Source organism: Pezoporus occidentalis, unplaced genomic scaffold (assembly GCF_034315485.1).
Source record: "Pezoporus occidentalis ecotype Australia unplaced genomic scaffold, CSIRO_AGI_Poc_V1 ctg3, whole genome shotgun sequence".
Classification (NCBI taxonomy): domain Eukaryota; kingdom Metazoa; phylum Chordata; class Aves; order Psittaciformes; family Psittacidae; genus Pezoporus; species Pezoporus occidentalis.
This window is the reverse complement of record NW_026914940.1, coordinates 20,872,847-20,894,852: the sequence shown is the minus strand read 5'-3', so window position 1 is coordinate 20,894,852 and position 22,006 is coordinate 20,872,847. Positions and strand designations below refer to the sequence as shown.

At 35.3% G+C, this 22,006-nt stretch overlaps 1 protein-coding gene across 8 annotated transcripts in view; it reads left to right on the top strand.

Annotated features, from left to right (window-relative positions):
* VPS13B (vacuolar protein sorting 13 homolog B) overlaps nt 1-22,006 on the top strand; it is a 439,567-nt gene that overhangs the window by 298,745 nt on the left and 118,816 nt on the right. The window lies entirely within an intron of this gene.

The window sequence follows — 22,006 nt, the reverse complement described above, 5'->3', positions numbered from 1 at the left end:
CTTGAAAATAGATGGGTGCAGTTTCAGAAAGTTGTATGAATAGCCTGAATGAGACAAGTACTGTGTTAAGGCTGAAAGAAATGGCATTAAAACCGATGTGGGCAAAGAGAGAGGATGTCCTTCATCAAGCTGTCAAACACTGGAAGCAAAGTGTGTGCTAGCTTTTCTGTCATTAGGGTGTTTTGATAATTCCGTTTCATAGAATCTTTGATTAAGGTGACAGTGGAAATTAATGTGATTGGAATTACTTCACACTGTAAGATTTCCTTCAATTCATCTTAAGATGAGATATTTTTAATTAGAGAGATTTTAAATTATTTCCTCTTGAATAATTTTTAAAAAATAATAATTCAGTGATAATCCTCTATAGTAATACATAAACTTCTCCAAGAAGTAATTGTTCTCTAGTTTTAACTAGAGAAGTGCATCTTATTTCTTGTTTAAAAATTGACAATCTATGACTTCACAAATTCAATAATTGCTTTTAATGACAAATGTCAGAGTGGCAGTCTTTGTTACCTCTTCTCCCTTTTGTCTGGAAACCATATTTGAAATAGCAAACTATATTTTTATATAGTATTGTTTATAGCTGGAATAATGAAGAAAAAATACACTGGATATATACTTGCTTTGAATCTCATTGGAATTTTTATTTTTTATTTTTTAATGTGTATTGAAAGAGAGGAATGGGAAAAATGGGAAAAAAAGCAGCATTTAAGATGTGAAAAAAGTTCACTCTCCTCCAAATATTTGACTAGATAAATCCTGAGGATTGTTGAACAACTATAAACATAATTAATCTTAGTTAGGAGGCTTGATTTCACTGGAAGTTCTTGGTAAATAGAAGGATTAAATAACTGTCTCCTGCCTCAAAAATAAAATACATTATTGTTCTCTGTTTTATGAATTGGTTACATAAATACTGGCAGTCATTAAAGTAGCAACCCCTTGTTTAAACTAAAGGTGTGATTTCCAAATGGACTGTATTTGATGGTTTATAGGGCAATGTTGTAAAGATTAGTGTAGACAAAAATAATAAAGAAGTGATGATTTATGGGTAAATCTTTTTTTTAAGTGTTTTAATATTCTATAAAGAGTTTCATGCCAGTTCTCCAGTGCTGTGTTTTTACTTATTATAAGCCCTAGCTTTATACTCTTTTATAAATTCATCTTTGATGTACAGTAGACCTATTCTACTGACTTCATAAAGTATAGTCTATTATTGCAAAGACTATTGCTTTGATCTGCTTGACAGGTTTAGAGGAGGGACACACATGTGGTGTCTGATAAATTACCTGAGGGGCAAAGAATGTTGCTGCCTTTTCATAATTATTAATTTTTTCAGAATTAATATATGCCAAATTCTTGCAAGAACGTATAATACCTGCACATGGAGAACAGAAACAGAAGTGCCAGGAAAAGAAATACAGCTATATGAGTGAAGTTTATGTCACGATTTTGTTCAGTGATGCACTTAAGATTATAGGTGCATTGTTAATAAAAAGACAACATTTCCTCATTCTTAAAAGAATGCTTAATATTCTGGTAATGGTCTTTCCAGTATAAACGATAAGTAGTTTTACTGCTGATCAGTGATAGAACAGGTGAATTCTCAAGGAGTTTCTTAGTCTGGCAGATCCATTTCCTGATGTCCATCACTTACCACCTGGAGATTTTTGGCAAGAGAGCATTTATTTGTCCTATCAGCATTTAGAAGTGGAAAATAGAAGAGCTCCTCTTTGAAAAAGAAATTAAGTACAAACCAACACTCATCTTGGTCTGCTGCTGTCCATGTAGGCATTCATGGGTAATGAATCTTGCTGAAAGTCAGTGCATCTTATACTCCTCCATGAAATATGGCCATTGAGGTCATTACCAGCTATCTTTTTGTACAAAGTATGCCTCTGTAAGCTTCAGAGTAAGGCTAGATTTTGGGGAAAACATTAGTTTATGCACAAATAATCATTTTGCTTAGAGGTACCCTAAATAATGTTCCTGGCTAATAACTATCTAGATTGGAGGTACTTATGAATACAAAACACAGTTATTTTGCATCTTCCCTGAAGAACTTAAAAGGTACTTCCGAATTCTTACTTTTTCTTCACAAAATCTCTGCGAGGATTATGGCTCAAGGAGAGTAATCAGTTATGCTAGTGAATGTAAGATGCTTGCTTTTAAAATTCAAGGCAAGTTAGACATCTGAGGTATTTTCCAGAGGATGTCATCTGAAGTGTTCACCCATTTTCTGTCCCCTATCCCCTCCATCCCTTTTTTCAGGTTACGTAGTCTTGTTTATTTTCTGTTAGCCCAAATACATGCTTCAGTATGCTGCAAGGCCGTATCTGTCCCATAAAATCTGAAATTCAAATGGATAGCTAATAGACTAATAAAACCCAAAATAAGCTATTTCTTGAAAGAATCATAGCCAAATCATCATCTTTTGCATCCATCATTCATTTCTTATTTACAAGTTTTTAATTGCAGTGAGGAACTCAGCACTTAACAATCAGTTGTTGCAAATACAGAAAAATTTGCTCATAGTATAAGTAGAAACCAAAAAATTGTCCCTGTTTTGGATGGCTTTCAGACCTCCCTGTTCCTTTCTGGCATTCTGTCATTTCTGCCTGAGCAACAAAGAAAGCTTCCAGAATTCTTCAGGGTATTTGCTCTTATTGTGTTGATGTGTTGCTAGCCATTGGAATACAATAGCTCCTGCACAAATTTGATGCTTAAAAAGTTTTTTCTCCCCCCCAAAACATACAAAAAAAAAAAAATCTTGTTAAAGTTGAGGAAGAGCTGCATTTAATGATTGAGCTGGTGAAGGATGGGGTCAGAGGTACTTGTAAAATGGTCACACAAAGAAGGACCTGGGACTGAAGTGTCTGCTTGGAATTTTTATTTATAACTGTTAACGTATTTTAAGCACAATTTGCAGACAAAACAAATGAACACAAACTGTCAGTCACCTGGGGGCAGCGTTGAGCAAAAAGGGGGAAAACCTCGTGTGGGCAGAGCTTTGTTTTCTCTCAGAAGTTGAAGGCACAACCTGCTGGCTAATGTTTTCTGCTTTCCTAATACCTGCTTCTAGATTTTTGAGCACTCTGTCTAGGCTGCCCAAGCACTGGCCTCGGTGGTATTCATCAGCCTCACAGATGATATTTTTCTTCTAGACCTGTTTCTTGGTTCGCTTTGGGTAAACCCCACCAGCAGATGCGACATGTTCCATAAGGCTAACTCCCATGTTCTGATAAATTGAGAAAACATTACCAGCTTCCTGAATAAATGAATAAATGATATTAATATGGAGAGCTTGGGGTGGGAAAGGAGGGAAGAAGACAGGGGAAAAGCAAAAGTTGTTTCGATCTTGGCATTTTATTCTTTTACCACAAAAATAATTTTTGGAGTCTTAACTAATGTAAAAATTGGATATCTTACAGTGAACAGATTGTTACTTGTAGTTATCCCAGTAATGGGAAAGGCTGGGGGAAGTACAGCTTCGATCTGCTCATGTACCCAAAAATCAGCAAATGCTTCATGAGTAGTAGGCAACATGCTAATTACAGCAAAATAATTATTAACTGAGAGGCCTCCAAAAGGGAGAAGGCAGAGAAAACTCATCTGTAGCAGCTGACTCCTTTCTAGCCTGGTTGAATCAAACTGTGTACTGATTTGTCATATTAAAGATACTGCAGTAATATCTGCAGAAGATATAAGCCATTCTCTATTGCTGCATGTTAGGCTTAAGAAAGTGTTTCTGATAAGTTGTAATACCCTGTAACATGCTGGCTCTGGAAGTCTGGAACAGTATGCTGAAGTATGGGCTTGTTTTATTTATACTTTTTCCCTAAGCATCCACTTACCGCTGCTGTCAGAGAACAGCAGTCTAGAATGACCTTTGGTCTGACCCAGTGGTACCATTCTTATGTTCCCTTGTAGTTTATTTCTGTTTACAGAAATCTTGTCAACCCTCTGTTGTTGCTGTAACTTCACTGTAAAATAAAGAACATGATCAGCAGGAGGTATTTTCAAAAGTGCTATTACAGTTATATCACACATAAAATTTGAAGGAATGATAGCGTAGTTTATAGCAGTCTTTTTTGCTGATGGTAGTTCAACAGAGTAATTTAATTAAACTTTGGTCAAGGTTATCAATGTATTACTTCTGTGGAGAATTAAAAAAAAAATCAAATAATACCATATTTTTTGTTTAAAGCAAACATAAATTTATTTTCCATTTTTTATTTTGTTTGGAAATAATAACAATCAGAAAACTGGTAAAATAAGTTCCAGATAATACTACTTAAGAAGCCAGACAGCCAAAGTGTGAAGTGGCAGATGCACATGTTGCACAGATGTTGTGTTGACTGGTTAGTATCCTTATGGAAAGCTTCTGTAATTGGAAGTATTTTTAGTATGTTGAAACTTTGAGAAGTTGGCATCCTCATTTACAAGGTTCTTTTGAAGAAACTGTTTATCTTCTGTCTTTTAGTTACTAAGGTCTAAGGTAATCAGTGTTAGAGGGTCTTTGTTTCTGTATTTTATATAGATCAGATGACTTTAGGTGTGTCTTGATATCTGAAACTCTGTTGGCACATAAAACAGGTAATGTTGTGTGAAGATAGCTTCCTGAGGCTTTAAAGACTTTTATCATTATGCATTTGAAATTTGGTTGCAATGACTAGAAGCAGAGCAAACTTAGCATATGGTAACAGTAATGTCCCAGAAATGGTAGGTATTGAAATGTGAACTAGTAAAATACTTCTCAGAGAATTTCATATTTCTCTTAGGCTGCACAATTATTGATCAGTTCTTGCATATCTGCTCAGTTTTTCCCCATGTTTTAAAGCTTCAAATTTTCATTTCAGGGAATAGCAGATCATGCAGCATGTAATACTATATCTTTGATATCCTGGGCTGTGAGATGCTTTCTGGCAAGCTAGCACTACATTAATTGGAGAATCACAATTTATTGCAGCTGGTTAATATATATAATTAATAAAATTGTTAGCAATTCTCTCCCGAGATGTGTTGCCTTCATTTTTGCATTAATAATTAATCCGTAAATGTAGCTTCCTTTTTTTTTTCTTGCCATAATTGTATGTTTAAAAGTGTGAGATATTATAAAACTTCAAATTAGGTTGCAAAGTGTAAAATTTAAGTTAACAGCACTAAGAAGCAAGGTAAAGAGAAAGTAACAAAATGTGGATTATTTGGATTTGAAGCCGTTTGACAGAGGTTCTCAAGCATCTTGTCAAGGGGTTAAAATTAGGCTTCTTACTGCATTTATTTTATGCCTTTGGAAATAATGTACTATTTCCAGAGAAACATTTTCTCAGGTGAGAAGGATTGCAGAAAGCTGTAGTTCCTAAGCATACACCACAAGTAGATCTGCAAAGTAGCTCTGATTTTTGTCACCTGCATTAGATGTCTCATGCTTCCTTTCTTGTATATCAAGGCCACTTCTGTATGCTTTAAATCCAGACTATTCCTTTTATACCCCATATAAATTTTTAAAAGTAAATCACTTCATAACCTAAAAGCTCACAAAGTTTTGCTAAGGAGAAATGTTATTTGCTATCGATCTAAAGAATGTCCTTAGAATGTGAAAAAGGCAAGTGAAGAACTAGGAGGCAAAAGAAAATATGTTTTAATGTTAATATGTGTGATCTTTAGCTTCTGTTGTAGAATTACTAGGAAAAAAACTCACAAATGTTCTAAACTGATTCTTGCAACTAAAATGGCTGTATTGAAGAAATCTTTATGCTCAGACTCTGCAAATATAAAATAAAAGAAAAAATAGGGGTTATGGTCTTTCTTTGAGATACAAAGCTAAGAAAAATTTTACAATGAAGTGTCTGTTTAATAAGCAATTCTGACTTATGTAGTTAGGAACAATCAACAAACAAATGATATTAAACTTACAAGGTAAGGAATTCTTAGAATAGTAAAACCAATCTTGAAAATATAGAATCAAAGTGTGTTTCCTTTTTGCTATTAACCATTTTATCCTTCTAGTCTTGTATGTCCACAAGCACACAAACTATGTGGAAGAGTATTGGAAGTTGTAGCCCATAGTCATTTAAACAGCGTGCAAGATTCAGGACCAATTTCTCTGACGTTTTCCTTAATACTTTCTGTGACTGCTTAAATTAAGCTGGTAAGATGTTCATGCATATTAAGATTACACATAAAATATAGCTGGGAGGAATTTACCCAAAACAATAACCTGCAAATAAGTTTGTGGATTATAGGCATGTGTCCAAATCTTCCTTTTGTGGACACTCCAAAGAATGTTGCTTCAACATCGAAATATATTTTGTATTGTTAATGAAAGGAAACACATAAGTATTTAATCAGAATACTGTGGAGCTTTGTATCAATAGTGTTTAAAGACTTCCTGCTTTCTTAAAGTGTACTGAAACTGCCATGCTGGAACATAGCTAACGGGAAAACACCTCATAGGGACTGTTGTTTTCTGAAAAAAAAAAACGAAACAGCAAAATAAAAACTTGTAATAAGACAGAAACAAACAAAAAACCCCAAAGTGTTGTTTTTCCTCTATGTTCCCATTAATAGTAATTAACCTCTCAGAGTTTGTGGGGTTTGGGTGTTTTTTTTCTTTTCTCTTCTGGTATTTTTCTGAGTGTTTTTAAAATGGAGCCTCATGAGATAGAACAATTTTTACATGAGTTTTAAGTGCAGCTGGGCTTCAGTCCACTTCCTCCCACCCTCCTTAGCCTATACTATTTGATTATCTGATCCATACCTTCCTGTCTCTGCTCAATGAATTACATTTCTTCTGTCTCATAATACATTTAGTGGAATAGTCTAAAAGACATTAATGTTCTGTCCAATCTCTTTAATATGTATTTTACCTAGCAATATTTTGAACATAACTTGTAGACATTATTTTTATTATCAGTAAATTAAATACTATTGTACCTTTTTATCAAAAGAAAATGCTTTTAATAACTAAACGGTGTGTAAAGTTAATTTAAAACTTTGCCATTTTGAATCATTTAATGTGTTAAACAAAAAATCAGAAATATTGATTACAGAGATAATACAAATACTGTTATTAATTGAACATGTGCAAGAACACAAATTGGTTCATTTCTGCAAGAAGGGATTAGAAAACCAGAAACCATGTAAGAATTATTATGGTTTTGCCATAAATAACAAATATAGTTGGTTGTTGAAATGTAGGCAGGACAAAATCAATAAGGAGAACACCGTGGCTCAAAATCACCCTAAACAAAAGTGTGAGAGAACACGTGCTTGGACTTTCTCACACTGTGGACATTGAATGTGTCATAGTGATGATTTGCTTAATCATCTGATGAGGAGACGAAAGTTTGAGTGCTATGTCACACGATGTATGAATGGGGGTTCTGCATTCTTTGATCTTGGCTAATCTTCTCCTTTAAGTCATCTGACACTTGTATACAGTAGAGTTTGAGGCTGTGGCAACATTACCATTAGGCAGCACCAGTTACAGTTTCTTCCCTACATGGAACATCACCTGCTTGGTAGTGAAGAAAACTTGATTCTTGACAGTAATTGTAAGCACATGGATTCTATAATTCTCTTCATTTTAGAGTGAAATAATACGGGGAATTTTTTCTTAAAGGGGAAGCTGGGAAATAAAAGGAGAAAGGATAGCTGAAGCCAGTAAAGAGGTAGTCGAAGTTGTAGTCAGTGAGCAGTGAGCAGTTTTGATGTTCAACTTCCCTGTTTTCTTTGCAGGAAGGATCCTCACTGTTTTCTGGCATTCCTTCGTGAAAAACAGTCTTTTTCATGCAATTCAGCCTATTTTTAGAAGTAAATAAAGTTAATGTGATCACTGTCTATGTCATTCTTCCTCAAATAATATGTAATATTTTGTCTTCTCAGCCAAATTAAAAACAGAATGAAGTCTCAGAGTTAGTTATTATTTGTATTTGTCAAGATCAGTCAATGTTTGGTGAGAAACTAAAGCAGGTATTGCCACTGAGGGAAAGCTGTTATTCAGTAGTAGGCACTGGCCACTTTTGTGGCTTGCATGGACCAGGTGATTATTTAGCGATGAAGATGTTATTTTTTTTAAGGCCAGAACTTCACTTTAGTACCCCACAGTCTCTTAAGCAATGAAGCATAATTTTTTTTAGAGTGTACTGCTATTAAGCACATTAGCTACCTTCGTACCTTTTCCATCTTTCTGGCTAGCTGTTGTTTGTTTTCAGATTCAGGTACTGCTGCAGCATCTGAGACTGCCTAGTAGAATGGTACATCCTGTAGATCATGACAGAGGTTTGGGCAGGGAACAAGTACAGATATTTTCTCAAAAATCCATTTGCATGTTGTAGCAGAAATTCAAGAGCTATTAATACTGTTTGAAGAGTGACAAGACTACTTATTAGTAGATTTTCAGCCTGGAGAAGGGAACGCTGTGTGGAGACCTCATAGCAGCCTTCTGGTATCTGAAGGGGGCTTATAAGAATGCTGGGAAGGGACTCTTCATTAGAGACTGTAGTGATAGGACAAGGGGTAACGGGTTCAAACTTAAACAGGGGAAGATTAGATTGGATATAAAGAAGAAGTTCTTTACTGTAAGGGTGGTGAGGCACTGGAATGGGTTCCCCAGGGAAGCTTTGAATGCTCCATCCCTGGCGGTGTTCAAGGCCACGTTCGTTAGAGCCTTGGGTGAGATGGTTTAGTGTGAGGTGTCCCTGCCCATGGCAGGGGGGTTGGAACTTGATGATCTTAAGGTCCTTTCCAACCCTAACCGTTCTATGATTCTATTTTATCAGTAGTGAGTTTAAACATTGAAGACAACAGGCTTCTATATGTATAAAATCAAATGCGTGCAGAGATGTTCAAGAGGTCAGGTTATTTTATTGGACGTAGTTAAGTGGTGTTTACTGTTTCCTCTCAAATTAATTTGCCTGAGCTGCAATAGTATGCTTGGGCCATTTACTGTCAGTTGTATGCTGAGCAGGATTAACTATAGCCATGTTATAGTTTAGTAATTTTTCTAATGTTTTAAACAATAACAAAAAAAAAAGAAATAAAAATCCAGTCTGATTAGATTCTTTATTCATTAGGCCTTAGTAAAAGAATGACATCTGAATCGATCTCATCTAAATCTGAAAATCTGTGTTCTGCAGCTCCTTTGTAAAATGGTCATTGCTTAATTGTAAGGTGACATACGTTTCCTATTTCTCTTCATGTAAAGGACCTGAAACCTTGAAATGTGAAAGGAAGCTGTGTGAGTGTGACTTACTAGATTGAATCCTACAAATTGCATGAGTTCTTCATGACAAAGATAATAAGAAAATTAAAGTCCAAATATCTTGATCTCTAACAAATGTTAGAAAGTATTGCCCTCTTGGTTTTTGCCTTGTTTTTTGATGTTGTGCAGTAAGTCAAAATTAATTTTAGCTTGCTAAAGTCTAATAGCATGCAGTACAGTAGATGCTTATATAGGTGGGACACTGTTCTAGCAGTACTGAAATTGTACCACATGCAGAGTATTCACACCTGAATGAAAGTCACAGGCCAAAGAGAAACTTATCTTGAAAACCTGTAAATAATGTACATGCTGCATGAAGAGAGTTTCTGACGCTGGTGAATCTGAAATAGTTCTTATTTCTATTGAGGAAAACATAGGAAGATTACTCCCTTTCTTGGGAAGGAAAAAAAAATGTTTCTCCATTTTTCTTAACAGTAGATGTAAATTCATTGCATTAGATTCTTGCTTTACAATTTCCGTTGAGCCAAATTGTCATTTCTTTGACAATTTGACATGTTAGTAGTTCACATGAAGGTAAAATAGACTATTTGTATTACTTTGGACAGATAGTCTGGTTTGGGTTATCTGATGGTTTGGGCATTATTGTGTTTTCTGTCGAGTCTTGCTGTTGATATAGTACTTAAAATCTGTGGAATAGCTAATTTTTTTAAAATATAAATTACATTAATTTCTGATAATTTATACCATTGAGCTATTCGGTTCAGTTTTAAACATAAACTTGTAGCTTGATAGTGTCAGAGATAGTGCCAAAAGTGTAACTTCTTGATGATGCCAATAAAAACCCTTAGCTGGAGTAGCTGAGTAACTCTTGCATCATTTTCCTGGTAGTTTTACCAGTACTTGGATTCCCACAAAGCCGCTTGTCGGATGTTTTCCTGAAAATAAAGTGATCTTTGGTTAGTTCAAGGACACTATCAAAATAAAGTCCTTGCCAGTATCTTAAGTCATTGCCTTACCACGTTTCCATTGTTAGGAAGCTTTGTCTCATCATTTGATTTTGTTGCCAAAAACAGCAGGGAGATATCTTTTTGAAGCGCTGTGCAGTACTTTTTGATACTTCCTATGAGCAAACATTTTCATTCCAGTAGAACCGTAGATGCAATTCTTGTGCTGAGAAAATAGCTGTGATTTTACTAAGACTCTTCAAAGCAGAAATCTTTGGGATTCAGGGACTGAAGTAAATTCACACTAATATGGGAAGCTTGGAGAAAAAGGGTCCATTTTGCAGATATGAAGGCAAAATACAAGAGGATTACTCGAAAGGACATATGCATGTATGTGGATGACACAGAGGCACAGAGATTTCACACAGTGAAAAATTCTTGTGACAAATACTTTGAAGTGTGTGTTAATCTGGAATTTGTAAAAATGCATAATTTAATTTTAGGTTTCAAATCTAAGTATTTCTTTTAACATTTTAGATTGCTTTGGAGAGCTTCATTCATCCCTGCAATGCTGCCCTAGTTGTATCCACAGTGCAGAAGTTTAGAGATGGCTGAATTTGAACTAGGTATTTTGAATGCAAGAATATAGTTGGTACTTTACACTTCAGTTCAGGTTTCCAAAACTAGACAATAATTCTCTGAGATTAATATCCTCACCTTGATCAGCCACATTAATTTCTGGAATTATGTGGGCTTCTAAGCCTCTTTGAATCCCGACAATTCATTTTTGTTCTATGTCCGGCTTGCAGCGAAGTTCACTTGTCTCAGTAATAATAAGTTTTCACTTGCCTTGAACATTTGAATATTGCACTGGATTTTCCTTGAATGGGGTAGAGAATGTAATAGTGTTTCTTCCTAGACATACAGTGTTCAGACTGGAAAGATAATAAAGCCTCACTATTTCATTTATTTCTAATGTTTGATGTATTCTGCCATCTAGCATAAAAACCATTATAGTAAAATTACAGTGAGTTACATGTTAATACTGTGTCACTCTTTGGTGACAAGGCCACAAAGTACATGCATAGGATCTCTGACTTTGATAAGTATGATAAAACCCAGTTGTGTTTCTATTTCCATTTAGATAATAGAGGTAGTTGTCACGCTGATTTACGCTGCAGAGTGTTTTTGACAAATATGGAGAAGATTAAAGATAATACTTCAATTTTTAGAGCTAACTTCACTCTGATTTAGTTACTGGTTGCTATATCAAACAGTGAAATCATAGATTATGATTGTGATAAGACACTCATATGAGTCATGCACATGATACTAATAACATTTACTGAATCAAATTCAGGTTTGCATCCATTTCCAATTACTCTGAACTTCTGTGGATAATTGGCCACCAGTACCTATCTAGAGGGAAGACATTGTAAAGCTCTCAGTTGTTTATACATAGTATGCACTTTGGTGTTTCTGCTGTGCTTAAAGGGTTTGCTTAATAACCTTGCATATTAGCAATTATTTCCTCAGTGAAAGTTTCCAGGCAGTATTTCCAACTATTTTCATTTCAGTTAAACTGTACTTTCCCCCCAAATTGCCTGTGACTCATTGCATGAATCAAGACTGAAAGCTTCATTCTTAACATCTCCTAAGTAAAGATTTCCACTAATTTTAACTTCCTTCATCAAAGCACAACAGTAATAGTGACTTAGTAGAGTATACTCAGAAATTAACAGGGAATACTATTTCAAATTATTAGAATGTTGGTTAAAATAGAGAATCCATGAAATTGAAAATGTTAGCTTTACTAGTAGAGATCCTGCCTACAGGTTTCATGAAACTCATATTTGTCTGAAAAATGGTGAGTTAAGACAGTATTTTAGAAAGGCATTTTTTCTTCGCGTAGCTACAAGGATAGATCTGTGTGTTTGCAGTAGTTCAGCTGTATACTTGCACTAATTTATATGTCTTTTGTTGCTTTTCCGGTAAATATGTGATCTGGTATCCATGGATCAGCTGCTTTTGCGGATTCTTTGCTTTCCAAAACACAGAAGAGAATAGGCGAGATTCAGAATCACAAATAAATTATCTGTCGAACTCTTATTATTCTCAGTGGGAGATGGGCACCTAACTGTTCTATGTGCCTTTGAAAACATCCCTCTTTTTCATAAAATTCAGTCTATCTGGCAGTAAGGCCTTTTCGCCAGATGAATGTTGATTACACCTTGAATGTGCCTATTGGATCCTTGGTGCTTATCAAAAGTAATCGATGGACAGGTCTGGGCTGGGTGACTCATTGAGTCTTTGTCCAGATATGTCCACCATGAAGTCCACTGTAGTAAATGGATTCAGGCCCAGGATCAGTATGTCCTGGCTACCAAAATAATTCAAACTCAGAAAGTTGGCATAGCTAACTTGTGCATCCTGGCTGTTTGAACAGGGCTTTATGAATTTATCAGCAAGCTGAACCTGAATTCAGCAGCAAGTTTCCCAGATTTTTATGTGCTGCATTCTGACAGACTTGGAATTTTCCAGTATGTGCCATAAAATTGAAAATTTATTAAAAAAAAACAAAACCTTTTTTTTATATATATTTGTATATATGACTATATATGTGTATATAAAAATGATCATCACACTGAACAGTTAAAATTTGTTAGTATTTTATGTAATAATTCAAGTGGAACATTGGTCCCTTAGATGGAGTGTGGGTTTTGTTCTATTCATTACTTTTATGCTTCTCCCTTTTATTTTGCTATAAATTGAAGGTATGATTAAATGTTGTTCATAGCGGTGTCATACCACTTTATGCACTGCAGGTTTGGTATTGTAAAAATGCTTTAGAGACAGAAAATGCTGATACTTCCTCAAAGACTGTTTTTGATAAAAAAAATCTATAGCAGTACATTAAAGAATGATCATTTCAAATTACATCGTTTTACTACCTGTAAATAGATAAAGCAGTTCTGTCCAGTGTTTGCCTGTCTGGAGGTTCCAGAAGATGGACCTGCCTGAGCTTGCTTTTCAATGGTCATTTTTTCAGTGCTAGGAATAAGAGCCATTTTTTAAATGGTGTGCAAAAAGGAATACATTGCACAGTCTCTATAGCTGAATTGGAAGGTATTTGGAACACTAGCTTTAAGGCAGCACCTCACAAATACTTGGAAGTGTGGAGCATAGACACAGTGTTCTTATGCTGTGTGCATTTCCTTTTACAACAGTGTGTATTTTCTGCATGGCCACTGTAGCAGTTGCATAATTTTAAAAACATTGTACTTAGATTAATATTAGGAAGTATTTCAATAACATTTAACAAGGGAAAAAGCAGGGAAAAGCATCAATTGTTCGTGAACCAACAGGAGCTCCATGGCCCAAAAACTGGAAAAACATTGTTATGAAAAATACTACAGTATATGTAAATAATATTCAGTAATACCTGCAATCTTTTTTCATCTTTAATATGATGTGCCTTAATAATGCTGTATAGAAGCATGTAAAGGCCAAGAATGTTTTTCATGAAGAAAACTAGCCACTGTATCTAGGCCCTCTAATTGTCTTTAATGTTATTGTCAGCCCACAGAGAGATGGCTCCAATTAAATCTTGGTGGTACAGTTACAAGCTTTGAAAATGGCAGACTGCTGCAGGATGTGTTTCATAACAACTCTCCATTGATTTTCCAATAAGGTATAAAGTCAAATCTCAGCATGGTTTGAGTGCTGGGTGCTTTGAAGCAGCCTCCTAGCACTGACTAAGGCAGTTGGAATATTGCCAGGCTTGATCACTCAGAAGAGCCTGAAGATGCAGCTCTGTGTGTCATCTACGCCTGAAGTGGGCTTACAGAGGTCCTGTTTCTGACCTTTTGTTCCTGCTCTAATACCACAGTTCTTTTCTGTATTTTAATTATTTTAAACGAGTTCAGAGGGCACAATTTAGGATGCGATTTTGAGGCTCATTAAGCTAATCCAAGCTGGGCTGCCACAATCTGTCCTTTTCCTTTTCCACTTTGTACAATGAGCCAGTGCAGGAAATGGAACAGGCCAAAAAACAAGTATATTTTTTCTCAGTTTTTTGTTTTGATTTTGTTGTTGTTTGGTTGTTTTTTCCTGGGATTATTTTTTGGATGTTTCAAGACCCTGAACTGGCTATTTTACACAGTCATACAAGGCACAAATGAGGAGACACAAGTTCAGTCTGGCATGGAATTGCACACCAAGGCTGTGACAAACAGCTTGCTGAAAGTGGAGATATTTTGTGATGATCTTGTTACCAAAAACACGTATTCTGGAATTCTTAATTTCCTTGTCTTTAGTTCATGTTACTTCATGTGCTTTAATTCCTCATGTAGTCTTGTTACAAGATACTCTTGGCAAAGTGAAACATGATTTACTCAAGTATTAGGCCAGATACAACTTTATTTGGCTTGATACAGGTGAAATTTAACAATGTAAAAAAAAAATGCAGTGCGGCAGGAAAGATAATTTTCTGTACATCTGGGAGCTTTAAAACCTAAGGCACCTGAGATACCAGCACGCATTTCAGTGAGCAGTCATCTGTGAGCAGTTGGATATTTCTCACTGGATACTCCTGTGCTGTGGATTTTTCTGCTTGTGGCGTATTATCTCACTCAGTCTGACTTAATATTACTGGAAATATTGTAGAAGGAACTTTTTTTAGTTGGGCAATATTTTTACATGGCATCTTTCAGTCTGCTGTGGATTTAGTTAATTTAATTGCCTTTAAGATGCTCAAAACAGATAAAGGCTATAATATATTCTAGGGAAAAGACTGCAGAAATTGATTTTGGGGATAGTTAATTTAACTGTACACTAATTCAGTTAAGAGGTTGTAGGTAGATTCTGTATTATGAAAGTCAAGTACCAAGTTACTTTGCTGCATTACAAAAATGACTCTTCATTGTTCATACATTCATTCATTCTCTCCTAAAAATGATGCCTTAATTTGCATTCTGGGGCTCTGCTGAATCCTACTTTGAATCTCTGCCAGGATATTTGGCATTTGCTTCTACATGTTTTCATTTATTTTACAGAACACTGAATATTAGTCAATGGGAGAATATTCTATTTACTCCAGTGGTAGTAAATAACTGTCTTGAATTTCTCATCTCTGGATGTCATAACAGTGAATCATCTGATATTTCTGTATTTACTATTATTAAATTATTTAAACTGTTGTAGCTAAGAGTTGTTCAGGGAGTTCTTTAAAATTATTCATCAAGTGAGAAAGTTTTTGATCTACAATGGAACATCTGATCAAGCAAACATCAATGTGTAGGTTCCAGGGGTTTGTGCACCTAAGCCCATTATTGTGGTAGGTGCTACCCAGTAGTAGCTCTGTGGTTTCCCAGACTGGTCACTTAGAATAATCCCACCATGGGCTGTGACATGCCAGTTTCAATGCCAAACTTGTTTATACAGCCAGTCTGGGCACTGAATTAGGTAATTAGTCTGTCTAGTGTTTGAGGGCAAGCTTTCTGTTGTGAAACCACAGCCTTAATGACTTAAAAATGTAAGTCCTTGAATGTTTTTTGTTGTGTTTTCAGTTTTCTCAATGTACTTAGGCACACCAGTGAATGAGAGTTAATTCAGCCTTCTGAAAGGACTGAACTCTTGTACCGAAACCTTAACACTGAAATGTTAGAGAACGTTATGCAAAATCAAGCTGAAGCTTCAACTGCTGCTTTTTAAAGTGTACAAGTGAAATGTGCAAGTAGACTCCCATGGAAAAGCACTGTTTCTTGGCTTTCACCAGAAAAAAAGGAAAAGTGCAAAAATGAACAAACCTTCACCTTGTGTAAAGTAAATGTGTGCTTATTTTAATCGAGACTTTTTCATATAAAAGCAAAAATATGAACTTAAAATTCTGAAATTAAATTTGAAAAACAACACAAAAAAGCTAATACTTCTAGTAAAAAAATATTAATAAAAAATTACTGTTGGGTAAAATACTCAGCCAGCTTTCAGGCCAGTTTCTTTAAACTGAAAGTGTTTCTTTTGAACACAAAAGTTTCTTACTGGCATTTAACGGAGTAGCAAAACAAACATATGGTTTGTATTAAGATTAAAAAAATAATTCTGTTGGCATTAGAAAGGATTTAGCATTTGCATATACACGTTACAGTTGGAACATTTAGCACAGCTTTGATTTATGAATATTTGGATCAGTGTTTAACAGAATATAGCCTCTTACTGACTTTTGAAGAGTTGGAAAAATATTGCACAAAGAAGCTGAGTTTGTATTGCTCCTTGCCCTCACATCTTTCACATAATTCCTGAATTACTATCAAAACTAAAATTGAATTCCTGCCAGAAGAATATCTGTAGATTTGGGAGCTCCTATACACCATTGTGCTTCAAATTTGTATCATTTGTTTTGCAGCAAATTTTTGTTAAAAAGGAAGCTCCTTGGTGGAAAAAACAAAAACAAAAACAAACAAAAACTAGGCTGTTGTACGAAATGCACTATTTCAGACATCTCTGATATTTTTGTTGCCTCATTTTGGCTTGATTTAATAGTTCCCTGTTTGGAGGACAGCTTTGGATTCATGTTTCTGCAGTTGGATTGATACAGGTAGAAATAAATCTGCCTAGATTAAACTGTAGGACTGAAGTTTTAATTTAAAACTTAAAAGAGGAATTTTATTAGACTGTAAGACATAATTTAGCAGTCTGGTATGCTTGTATGTGTGTCGTATTTTCTGTGTGAGATTAATATGTCAATTTACAAAATTATTTTTTAATTGTCGGAATTAAAGCCAATAATGTAGGTCATATGCAAAAAAAAATATGGTTTACTTTTAGCTGAAGTGTTTTAGTTGAAGTGCTCAGTAGAACAAAGTAGCAAACTTTGGTTAACCAAAAAATAAAAGGTTCCTTGGCTAACAATGGTACGTCAAATAGATTTCTAAACTGTTGGGAGACTCATTCAGATGGAGTAGATTGAGTTCTTAGAACAAAGGTAGAAAAGATAGAAAATATGTTCCTTTCCTTAGCACTGCTTCAGAAAGGAACATATTCCTTTTCTGTAGCTGAGTTTGTGCGGTAGTCAAGATTTTTATTTCTGTAAAAATATTACTACTTTTTAGCAACAGAAATAAAACTAGGTCACATGCCACAGTGATAGAGCAGATGTGATTGGCACTTTGATTCTGTGGTTTCACACTTGTGACTCTTCCCATAATTTATGCAATGTGAAGAATGATCTCATGATTGGCTGAAGGGTTGTGATCAGTTAAGGAACAGCTATTCACAAGGATGGAAATTTTACTTCAGTAGTGTCATTATATAACCATAACTAATATGAGAAGCTGTAAAAACTACGCAGATGTAGATGCTTTTTATCTAGAGCAGTTGCAGTTCCAAAGATTATGTTGCTTACAATTATTCTATTAATTAAATAGTCATCCTGTGAAGTATCAGAAAAAGAAACTAAAACCAGTAGAAACATTTATAGTGAAATTTGCACATGCTTACGTTTATTATTATTGAAAACTCTTGAGAGATTAAAACAGCTAAAATATAATGGAAAAAAAAAAAAACATTGCCAATTGTTGTAAATCACCCCTCCAATTTGGAAAATGTGTTAATTATTGGTCTAAATCATTAGGTTTTGTGTTTGCCTTCATGGTTTTACTTGCCTCTCTTTACGGAGTGAAATCTTTGAAGACATGTCTCTACCATCTAAGTGCTTTTAGCAAGAATGGAAAATAATAAGAGTTACCTGGTTAAGATTGAAGCCACCTCAGATAGGACTGCTTGCCAGTTTTGGAAAGCAGATCTATTTCTTTACCCCTGATTTTATGATGTATTTACCTCTGTGTTCTACAGGACATGCTATTTCCATGCCCTTTCACTAGATAGATATATGTGTCATATGCCCTATTGAACTCAAACGGTTAAACTAGTAAAGTTACCTATCTCAGCACATGAAAAGAAAGAATTAGCCACAGTTCCCTAGCTACTAGTGTAGCTTTCAACACCTTTTCTATGGTGTCTAGTATTGATAGGATATATAACTGTGAAAGGACGAGAAAATGCACTGAAGTCATCTAAGAAGTAAACTATCATCTTGACATGTTTTTTCTAGCTATTGAAAACCTTTCCATATTGCAGCTCATTCTGACAGTGAAACTGTAGAATACCTCTGATTTAAGTACCATCTGGTTGTGCTCAAAGCTTTAAAGCTATTATCTCAGCATAAAATTTCAGCGTCCTATACTTTTTTCTTCACCAAACTATCCATTTTTAAGCCACAAATATTTTTCCAGTCCTTTCAGATTTTATCTAAAAGTATATTTTAACAGTATTTAAATAGTTCTTAAACAATAACAATTTATCTTGATAGATGACATGCTGTGTTTTTTCATTTTATTTTAATTAGCCATTGTGGAACCAAATTCCCTTTTGTTTTATTCCTTTGAATACTGTTTAATTATAGTTATCATGCCAAATATCTTAAAGGTTATTTTACCAATACAGTTTCATTTAACATAGGCCATGTGGAATCAATAGTCCTGTTTCCTAAAGTGAATGCTTGGAAAATCTTACATTCATATGTTAAGAGTACACATCCTTTCCTCATTAGTTGGAAAGTACAGGGATTTTGGCACAGGTTCTGTGTGGAAGCATTGTGCAGCTTTTATATGGATTTTGTTTTTAGCCTTTGATGACACTGTTTAGAATAGGAAGTATCTAATAAGTAAAGCATTTTGTCTAATGTGCTGCCAGTGCGTTTAATATATGCCTGGAGGTCTGAAACATTATCTTCTCCACTGCAGTAATATGCATTTAATTCTCTGAAAGGAGAAGGTCGAACTTTTAAAAGGGACTCAAAGTACATTTTCAACTAAAATAATTTAAAACACATTGAATAGGGGACCAGAGTAACTTACGGTTGTTTTTTATGGTTTAATCATGATCATGTTAATGCACACCAGTAGCTAATTAAAGAAAACTTTTATTGTTCATTTTAAATGGGTTATGTAAAGACTAAGAGAACTGATATAATACAGCCCAATGATAAATGTTACCATTGCATTTGCTAACAGCAAGCTGATATTGCTGTTCTTGACGTTTTTAAGTATTGGCCCATTTATTCCATAATAAAGCAAAGAATCTTTTTAGGTTATACTCAGAGTGTAACCTGTAGAGGAATACCTAAATGATTCCCAAATTTATTACTATGTGTATTTTCAGGTAAACTGTGATACTTGGTTGGAAGGCTTGATGCTTACAGAGCTGAAATTGATGCAAGAAGATATAGTGGTACTTCTGCACCTTTATTTTGTACCAAGTTGTGTTATATAAAGCTGTCTTGCAAATCATTACTCACTTGTTCCAACTTTTATAATATATGTGGTAAGAACATATATAAGTCAAAGTTTCATTGTGGAACCAGGTGGCATGGAAATCCGAAATAGGATATGGTGTCTTTCACCTTTCAGGCACTGGTTCGTATTCCATACTGCTTAGTAGTGAGAAAAAGTTACTGCTGTTCAGTGACCTGCATGAATTGATTTGGGGTCTCAGTAAAGTTTCTGTAGTCAAATGTCCGCATAACAGGAAACTGGGCAGTTGGGACCAATTAGCACCCTTGCAGTAATTTTTGCAGAAAAACTATAGTCTGAATGGGGATGGAAGCAGAGCTACTTTCTTACCTTCTTTGAGGTGCTTTACATAGACCAGCACATTTAATGAATACCTGATTATAAAAAGAGGCAGAAGAAAAGAGCTAGGCTTCAAGTCAAATCTGTTTAAGTATGAGGAAAGAGGACCCATTCAGAAACCAAAAGTCCTGTGGTTTCTCCCCTCTAGCCAGTCATACACATGCAATGGTTTTCTTCCTTGGAGATTGTCATTTAGTGGATGACATTTTATTTTCAATCCCTCTAGCCAAGACAAGCATAACCTAAATGTCAGGTGGCTATAGAAATTTCTGCTGCATAGAGAACAAGAGAATAACATGTAGTACCCACAAGAGAGTCATTCACTACAGAACCATACTTTCTAAGAAGATTTTACATCAGACTGAACTGATGCCTATGGAGCAATTAAAAACTGCTGGGTTTAGCAGCATATGCCCTCTACTTCATTTCAGGCAGCATTTCCATGAAATCATAGAGCAGATTGTTTCACAGCTCCATCCTTTCTGCCTTCCTCTTGCCCTCAATTCATCAGTGATATAAAACCATCTATACCATTTTTGAAAGTTCCATCAGTGCAGGATATGGGCAAAGCACTTCATAGTTTACCAGAAAGGGTGAGGTGTAAGTAGCCTAACTTTGCTAAGGAATCAGGAGGAATCAGGATTTCCTGGCTCACAGTATAGTAATTCATTAAAATGGTCTCTAGTTATTTTTACAGAGGCTGCGTTAAAAGTGGTATCACATTTACAAGTCAGTGATATGAGTCTGCCATAGAAATCAGCCGCAAGGAATTTTATTAGTTATTTGAAAAATATGTACAAGAGTGAATCTGAAAAGATTGTAACCAGAGCTGGCAAAAACCTTCTCAAAGAAAATCTCAGCTAGTTAATGGTTCTGTTTAAGGATTTCCTCTGTAATACTTTTTTTCTAGTATGTTCATTCATTTAAAGAAAAGGAGAGAGGGTTGCTTTCTTTGTTTCATAAAATACAATATAAAGGAACCTTTAAAAAGTTGCTTTTCTTTAGCTCTCCCACAACCCAGTTTCTGCAGTATACATGGAATCTATTAATATTGCTGCAAAAAGACCAAAGTTTGAAGAAATTCACTAATTCACTGCCCTTCATTTCTATAGTTAAGTTGCTGATAAATTACATAAGTACTTGTAATTCATTATGATATTTTTCAAGAGGATGTTAAGGTATGGTTTTCCCTAGTTTCTGTCTGCCTTTTGAAAGATTCAGTGGGATGGAGAAGGTAGAAAGAAGCTAATGAAGTAGGTCTTGGAACAAAGAAATGAAATCATTGAGTTAATGTGCAGTGGCAGCCAAAGAAAACCAACAAAGTATTAGACATCAGGATGGAGATTGAGAAGAAGACAGAAGGCATCATTTTACTGCTGTATAAAACCATAGTGATCCCTCTGCTTTGAGTACTGTGTAGAGTACTAATGGAGTTACAGAGGTAGAGAAGGGAATCTAAAATGATTAAAGGTAGAAGAGAGGCTGAAAAGGCTGGGATTTCCCTTTCTGGAGAGAAGGCTGAGGCAAGCTATGATAAAGGTTTACAAAGTCATAGTAACAATGATAAAGCTGAATGTGGACCTGAATATTCAAATCATGTACTGCAAAAATCAGGGAAATGCTATGACACTAGTAGGAGATTGGTTTAAGGCAACAGAAAAAAAGGAAAAAAAAAAAGAAAGAAAAATGGAACTTGCTTTCCCAGAAGTTTGAGAAGCCCAGACACTGTCAACATGTTGAAAAAGTAGATGAATTCATGGACGAGAAGTCCAGAAATAGTTACTAAAACAACTACACAGGCGTGTACCATTGGCATCCTAAATGCAACAGCTGTGGATGCCTGGGGAGCAGGAGAGGAACAGATTGCAGGAAGTGGCCAGGGTCCATGGTCTCTCTTGTCAATCTCCTCCTAGTGCTGTTAGAATTGGTGTACTGGGCTGGATGGGTCATGAATCCAAGTTGGGCATTTCTTCTGTTAACTCTTCTATGGAGCAGAGCAGAAACACTTCTGGGCAGCCCAGATAGAAGTGTTAGTTGTGCTGTGGAAGCTATACAGGGTGAATGCATTACTCTAAACTCCATGTGACTCTGAGGACTTAGGTACACAATTTTTTTATTATTATCATTATTGAATTTCTACA